The sequence below is a fragment of the Manis javanica genome, chromosome 9 (genome assembly GCF_040802235.1).
Source record: "Manis javanica isolate MJ-LG chromosome 9, MJ_LKY, whole genome shotgun sequence".
In the NCBI taxonomy this organism is placed as follows: domain Eukaryota; kingdom Metazoa; phylum Chordata; class Mammalia; order Pholidota; family Manidae; genus Manis; species Manis javanica.
The window spans coordinates 13,592,146-13,600,411 of record NC_133164.1 but is presented as its reverse complement, the minus strand read 5'-3'; the positions used below and the strand labels follow the sequence as shown (position 1 = coordinate 13,600,411).

General features: G+C 46.2%; 1 long non-coding RNA gene across 2 annotated transcripts; it reads right to left on the bottom strand.

Moving 5' to 3' along the window:
* Nucleotides 1–4,086: 4,086 nt before the first annotated feature.
* On the bottom strand, nt 4,087–7,986 carry LOC118973608 (uncharacterized). 2 transcript variants are annotated; one of them, XR_012121320.1, is made up of 5 exons: nt 7,445–7,986; nt 6,682–6,826; nt 5,260–5,329; nt 4,390–4,580; nt 4,087–4,227 (listed from the first exon to the last, which is right to left on the bottom strand). It is a non-coding gene; the product is annotated as an uncharacterized lncRNA (long non-coding RNA). The 2 variants fall into 2 exon arrangements; XR_005063049.2 differs by lacking the exon at nt 4,087–4,227 and having other exon boundaries at nt 4,331–4,580.
* Nucleotides 7,987–8,266: the final 280 nt, after the last annotated feature.

Sequence of the window (8,266 nt, the reverse complement as noted above, 5' to 3'; positions counted from 1 at the left end):
TGCAGAACTTAGATGTGCACGTGGGGAACCTCATGTCAGTCCTGCTATGTTACAGCTTACTTGTCCAGGAAATCCTCAGTTTGAGCTTTAACTTCCTCACTTGGGTAACATAAACCTGAACTCAGAAACTTCAGTTCTGCTTTCATGGGAGTTGGGCTTTAAATTCTGCAAAGGAAGGAACAGCCTTGCACACTAAGCAAAACAACTCCTTCTTGGAGGTTTGTACTGCCTTTCTCTCTCTCCCTTTGTGGGTGGCCCCAGAGGACCCCTTCTGGAAGGTGAGAGGAGGAGTTCTATAGGAAAGATCCACAATGGACAAAAACAAGCTCTTCCTATTTCATAATAAAGCCAAGTACCTGTTACCACTTGACCCACTCAGCAAAGATGTGGTTGCCTTGTCCTAACATACTGTTATTTGGAGAGATGATGAATCTGTGTATCGGTCAGTTTGGATGCTGCCAAGGAACACGTTACAGTGTATGCAGACTGAAGATAAGGTACTAAGAATAGGACTGAGGGCTCCCCTGACCATTGGCACTCACACATAGGTAATTTGGGCTACAGTCTTGAGTTGGCATCCTCAGGTGATCTTGAATGAACTTCCTAAGAGTATGTATGAGGCAACCACACACCCAGGAAGAAATACCCATGTGGAATGGTTGCTGGGGGCTTTAGAAGGCTTAGACCTTTAGAATGATAGAGATGATTATGGGATGGACTGCAGTTACGGATTGAGGATGCCCACATATGCTACAGAAGCAGGGCCGTGGGTCTGCAGATCCCTCCTGCATCTCCCTCTGCTCAGGCCCCATCCTTGCTGCAGGGACGTAGACTTACCATTGACATTTGAACACTTTGTAGCTCAAATCCACCAAATCCATCATCTTTTTCTCTCTTGCTGATCATGGCAATCAAAAGTCTCCTTCTGCTCCAGAGGAACCATGTGGAAAAACCTAGTTCCTAAAACTATAGAAGTCACAAAACTAACCCCTTGAGTAAACCGTTGAGAGTTACCATCAGGCAGGGACACCTGGCAAAGATTTGTTTGGAACTTGGAGGGCTAGAAGAGTCCTCAGTGTTCATGTAACCCATTCAGAAGTTTCAACCCAAGAAGGATCACTAATACCACTGTGAAAATGAAGTCAGGCAAGCCCTGCAAACAACACTAATCTATCACCGCACATGCTAAGCATCCCAGCATTGCTGTCATTTTGTTCTCTTTGCCACTAAGGTGATAGAAAAGTCTGGAGCTCCTCCTTTAATGCCTTTAATGGCACCGATTTCCTTATCCCACCAGAACTGAGGAATCTAGCCTGAGCCCTTCAATTTTTTAATTCTTTTTACCTTAGCCCATACAATTCCCGAGCAATGTGAGTCCCTCCTTTCCTGATATGTTTATGACTGACTAAGGGTGCCTTCAAAGTCCCTCTTCCTTTGGATTAAGATTCAGATCCAACTACTGTTATTGAATTTGTACAATACAAGCGTTAATTCTGATTCAGTAAGTCTGGGTTGGGGCCTGAGAATCTGCATTTCTTCCCCTCCCCCAGGGGCTGTTACTGCTGCTGGTCCATGAGCCACACAGGGAAGAGAGTGTTTTACCTCCCTTTAATCATGATTTCAATTGAATTATTTAAAACTCTCCAAAAATTAAAATAATGGCTATGAATGTTTTCCTCTTGTTACCAGGATGTCTTATTTTGTTTAGACTTTATTAAAGAAATATTTTTGTCTCTGTAGTTATCAGTCTCTTGCTTTGATTAGTAGTAGTTCTTAGCAAAGAAATCTGGGAACTTTATCTGATAAAGAAAACCTTTGTTTACTTGATCTGAAGAATTCAGGCCAGGAGCCAACATGTGTAAAGCTGACTTAGGTCTCCATGGCAATTTCAGAGCTTTGTCACTTTTGCTGCTAGGTGGAAAAGAAAGCCTCTAGAACAAATAAGTTTACCAGGCAGCTTCTGTTTTTATTCAGTTCCTCAGCTTCCAGCCTGGTAGGACACCACGGCTGATGAGCATATTATGCTTACAAGCTCACACAGGGCCAGGGTGGACATTAAAGCCATGTGGGGGCTAAATCCCGTTCGGCAGCTTCTTAACTCTTCTCTGTTATGTGTGTGTCGTTCTGTCAAAGGATCCCTCTTCCCCGTCAACAGTTTCTGATCTTAGAACAGCTTCTGAAGTTGTTGGGGCCTGTTGCCTGATCCCATGTGTCCCCTGCTCATCTGTATAATCCCTATTGTCATCTGGAGCGACAATAGAATGTCCAGGGGCTGGAACCCCTCGTGTTAGTGAAGGAAAGTCACCCTACCTAATAGCACCAGGCCATTTTTGCCTCCCTGTAGTACTTTGGTGGTCATGTGGCTAAAGGAATCCTTTACCACTTAGCATGGAAGAGGTAGGAGGCCACACAAAGTGCAAAAAGAAACAAAAATAGGGAATTCTGGGATTTTTAGTCTGAAGGGCACTGGTGGGCAAAAAGAGAATAGTTGGCAAGAATACCTAGTCAATCAAGGTTTCCTCCCCAGGAGAGAGAGATGATAAACCCAGGCTGGAGGAGAGCAACGCTTTGGCAATGAGAGGCAGAGAATCAGAGATCGCGGTCACCAACTGTCCCCACCCCCAAACCTCCACGTGAGGGCAAGGTAGGGGGTGGTAGCCACCAAACCCCCTTCTGGTGTGGGTCTGCCTCACCCCACCCCCGGTAGGAGCCACATAAGCGGTCCCCTTGCAGGGATGACTGTGTGCCATCAGCAAAGTAGAAAAGCTCTGATTTCCCACTCAGGCTCTGGAAAATTCAGTGGGGGCACTTGGCATTTTTTTCTCTCTGATAAAAGCAGCAGGCTTAGAGGATTCTATGAGCCAGAATAAGAGAGCGTCATAGATGACGAAGCATGAACTGCCCTGCTGGGGAGTAGATGAGGACCCAGTTACTTCCTTCCTTTATAATCCTGTAGCAGATTTTAGCTGATTTTAAAACGAAGTAAATTGAAGAAAAACCTGCCTGGGAAAGCTGAAACAAGATTTTGCTAAAGTTTAAGAGACAACAATAGGAAGATAAAGGAGACCTCTTCCTAAATCTAGATAACCTGCCTTACAATCAGGTTAGATCTAAAATCTCTATGCCCCATCCTCCACGTCACAGGACTAGAGACACCGTTTCCCTGTTGGCGATGCCATTTCAACCCATCATCCGGGAGCCTAGACCTGGTTCTCTCACCCTAATGTCTGGGCCCTTTCCTTTCCCACCAACCTAATATCCACTCCTCTTCCACAAATGGAGGACACCAAGGAGTGGTGTCCACAGTGCACAGCTCAGGGATCCTAGTAAGAACAAATCACATACCTATTACTAAATACCAAACCACCCGAAGACATGGAGGCATTACTGCTCCTTTCCAGAGATACATCAAGCCCCCACCGAAAGGCAGTTACCTTATGGGTAAAAAACAAAAACCAAACCAAACAAGCAAACAAAAACTATTAAATCAATACCTTCCCTGTATGGGACCTTCAGGCATAAGGGAAGAAATTGGTGTCTTTCTCTTCACCAGGATTGTCTCGGGGGTAACAAAGGAAATAGTCATTAAAGGGAAGGCAGGCCCTTTAATATTCTAGGAGACCATGGTAGTGGCACAGGAGGAAGCCAAGCCCTCTTGTGCCCTATAGTGGACTGTGATGTTTCCCAGAGGCCCAGCTAAGGGAGAGGCACCAGGCTAGTTAAGGAAACTGTGTTGCTTAAGTAGAAATGCAGTGTGCTGTTCCCTTGGAAAGTGATGCCTACCCTTGGAAACTGTGCCTTGCCTCCTGGTAAAAGCCAGCCTATTCCCACGAAGGGACCTTTTTGCAAAGGAGCTAATTCTTTTAAGTGATTTCCCTTTTAGAGTCTGGGAAAGATACACTGTGAAAACCTAAAGTCATTCCCCTCCTGCGCTGACCTACCCTTCTGAATTTATTCCAACTCTGGAGTCCACGCAGTTGGAAGGTGTCGGCCCACCATCACGCTGCAGCCTCAGGGGACTGACAGGACAGGAGGGTGAAATGGGAGGGGGGGATGGCCTCCCCACCTCCCCTCACTGACCTGCTGGGAGGAGAGCATCACCCTTTCAAGGGGATCGTGAGTCAGAAAACCCAGGTCTTGACCAACAGCCCTGCGAGGGGTGGCAGTGGGGAGTGACAGGAAAACCCCAGCACATTAGGGTGTGCCACAGTGCACAGCTCAGGGATCCTAGTAAGAACAAATCACATACCTATTACTAAATACCAAACCACCCGAAGACATAGGTGGCTTAAAACATAAAATAATAGTTACTTATTTATTTGGTACACACAGTTGGGAGGGTTAAGTGGGCAGTTTTGTGGCCTCCCTTGGGCTCCTTTGCATGCTTACAGACAGCTGGGGGCCTGGGGGGCCCTGGGTGTCCCAGTGGCCTCACTGCCCTCAGAGGCTTGAGCTGGGCTGGCTGGAGGAGGTGGTGTGGTCTGGTTTCTCTCTCCACATTGCCTTTCATCTTATGCTTCTTCACAGCATGGTGGCCCGGGAGGGAATCTCGGGTGGAGTAACTTTTGAGCTGTGGTCTGCTAAAGGATGAGAAGGCAGTAGTAGGTAGGCAAAAGGGGAACAGGCTGTAAGACAGAGGGAACTAATTTATAGGAAGGAATAACATGTGCCCAGACCCTGTGAGGTCAGAGGAAGTACGACGCTTTTCAGGAAAAAAAGAATAAAGCCAATTTGGTTATGGCACAGGATCCAGGAAAAGAGGGACAGTGGGTGCCAGATCATGCAGTAAATAGCAAAGGATTTATTTTGCTAATTGTCATACTAAGAATCGTGAGAAACCCCTGAAAGGTTTTAAATATGATCCAATTTGCTCTTTAAAGAAAGAACATGGTTATGTATGCAGGAGGACTCAGCACTATTATGATTTGGGACTAGATTATTCTTTGTTGGGGTGGGGGGCGGGGACCTCCCTGTGTATTGCAGGATGTTCAGAAGTGTCTGGACCTCCACTCACTACGTGCCACTAAGACCATCCCCCATTAATGGTGACAACCAAAAACGTGTCCAGACATTACCTGATGTCCCCTGGGGGGCCAAATCACCCCCATCCCCACCCCCACCCCACTGAGAAGGCTGGGCTTCTCTGGTCACTACTACCATTGTCCAGGAGAGAATATTGGTCATTTGGACTTGATGGTGGGTGTGGAGCTGGGATAAGCAGATGGGATTTGAGAGACAAGGAGATGACCTCCACCATACCTGAGTGGACAAACCCATCACAAAGGTCCAGTCCTCAACTCCTCTCTGCTTCCCTCCTTGAACATTCCACCTGCTCGAAAAGAACAATCCGGGCTTGTTTGTGTTGGGAAATAGTAACAGTCAGGTGGCAAAAGATAACACGTGGAATACAGAATGCTTTGTCACTCTTTAGGAGATTGTTGATGCAAAGCTCACCTAGGGTCAAGGTCTAATCAGCAAGGCAGGGTGTTTCCAGACTTATTTTTGAATGAGGGAAATCTAGAGATTTGGACAGCAAACCCTGAGAAGTGACAGCAATGGAGGGAGGGCTCTGGAATGAAGCTGTGCAAAGACACTGGCAACAAAACTTACCAGTGAGGGCTGCATTTGTCCAAGGGCCTAGCCACCTGCCCACACCTCTGCAGAGGCCAGCCCGCTCTTTTCTATCACAGCAGTGCCCTCCTCCCCTTGGTTTCTACACAAAGACAAATAATTCTCTATCTTCTGCCTGCCTGTAGGAAGTATTGTGAAGATGGTGAGCTCCCAACCTTAAAACACTCGGAATTCATCCAATAAAAGATCCTGCCCTTATTTCTCTGCCTACAGAGAACAGCTTCCTGTAAAGGAAGAAAGGTTGTATTTTCTGCTCCTATAAAGGAAAAACAGAAAGCAAGACCCCTTTCAAATCAAAGTTTTGTTCCTGAGTCAAAGGCACCTCTGAGCTTCCAGCCAGGTGCCATGAAAAGGCTTTGTCAGATTATCTAAAGTCAGCAGAGTTCATAAAGGTCATCGCTTCATTCATGCTGAGCTTGAGAAGCATCCTTTCTTTGCTCCTGACACGCAGGGGAAGTTGAATGCGATCGAGCGTACCTGCATTCTTTTTTTTCTTTTTTTCCTGACTAATGAATATAGTCACTCAGAAGGGAGTCAGTCCTGTGATGGTCTATTTTACTGTAGATGTATTATCATTAAATTCATGGCAATGTAGTCACATCAGAATTTAGAGACAATGTGAAAAACTGAAGGTTGGTTCTTCTTTTCAGGGTCACATGGTGCCTTTCCACTGACCTCTGGATTTCTCTCCTGCACAAAGGTGTCTGTGAATGCTGCCCACTAGCCAACCTGCCTGCAGCCAGAACACAGTCCTACCTATCCTCACTTAAAAGCAAGCAGAAGACTGTTTTCTACAAAAAAAGTCAATTAGTCAACGTAGAAAGGATGGCAGACAGTAGTAAATCACCATGTGGCAAACATCACAGTAATGACAGTCACAGGCCAGAGCAAAGGCTAAAGTTAGCAGGCCAAGATATGATGGGAAGCAGGATATTTGCACAGACTCCAAGTATAGTCCCATAAGACCCTTACTAAGTTCAAAGGGAGAATAGTAAATTTACAGCGGAGATGCCTGGGATCAAGCTAAGAGCACCAACAATGGAACATTACCTGCAGAACGTGTCTCCCAGCATGACGTCAGTTAAGCCCTGGTGTGCCCATTTTAAACATTTTCATCTGGGTGAGATCAGCCCTCGAATTTTAGTAGACTCAGTAAAGTAGATTATGGCGGAGCATCAGCAAATCCTTTAAGGGCCTGAGTAGAAGAAAAAGCAGAGGGCAGAGGAAATCACTCCTTTTTTCCCCACCTCACTGTTGAGCGGGTCCTCTCACCCCATTTTCTCCTACCACTGGGCTGGGATTTACACCATGACTGCCCAGGTTCCCAGGCCTTCGGACTTGGGCTGAATCACACCACTGGCTTTTCTGGGGGTCCAGCTTGCAGACAGCAGACTGCGGGCCTTCGCAGCCTCCATAATCACATGAGCCGGTTCCTTAGAATAAATCTCCTCTTACTTAATATATATATATATATATATCCTATGGATTCTGTTTCCCTGGAGAACCCTAATAAATATAGATGCTATATAGAGAAAGACACAACCTCATCTCTGTGGTATTCTTGGCCCAAAATGCACAACCCGAATTTAATCACGAGAAAACTAAATTAGATAAGCCCCAGAGTCCCCAGTGACCTTAATGTTGCCACATTCAGTAATGATTCCTCGGTGCAGGTTTTACCCGGCCTGCTGCAGCGTTACGTAACTCCACTGAACACCTGTTGTTAAAGCCCTTCCGCCTCCCGCTCTTTAGGGCGTGACTGTTGGTTCTCCTCCCGCCTTACAGTTCGTCCCCTCTTCCGATTTCTTTTCACCTTCCTAAGCATGGCACTTCTGCTGCCATCATCTGTGCTGACCTCCAAGACGCTGCCATCACTCCCGCGACTCTGCGGCTTTAGGAGTGCAGCGGTGACGTTCGCACTGCAGGCAGCGAGAATCAAAAAGGGCAGCAGAAGACCTCCTACAGCAACACCCTTAAACGTCCACTTACAGTCCATTAGTCAGAATTTAGTCACATGGCCACTCTCAGCTGTAAGGCAGTGTGGCCATGTTCCGAGTCGCAAACAAGAGTTCTGTCCTTATGGAATAAGAGAACCGCAGATATCAGGAAATAACTAATAGGTCCTTCTATCGGTGGTGAATCTTACCACACCTCTAGTTTATCCAGCACAAAACTCAGATGGATCTAGAGTAAAAAGAGTGGATTATTACAAGTTTGGTCTGATAGTAACTCTACAGCTGCTATTCCAGATAGAATGCTTTCCTAGAGCAAATCAACACATCTGGTACTTGATATGTAGTTACCAAGCTGCCAATTTCACTCCTCTCTCCCAAAAAGCAGAGAACATAAGGGGCAGGTGGCTCTTATCTGACAAGCACATAGCATGCCTTGATGTTCTCAATATAGGATGACATAAGCTTCTGGCATTGTGACACAATTTAGTCTGCAGTGACTTATCCTTTTACTAGTACACAAGGTATCAGTTTGGTCCCGTGTATTGAAAATCTCACTCTGACAGGACACCCTAGTCCAGGCAGTTAGCAGGCTTTGCACAAAGTGCTTATTATGAGGGAAAAGAGAACCACTTTGGAATATCAGCCATTCTTAGGGATAGAAGCAAATGAGTTGATGGGAA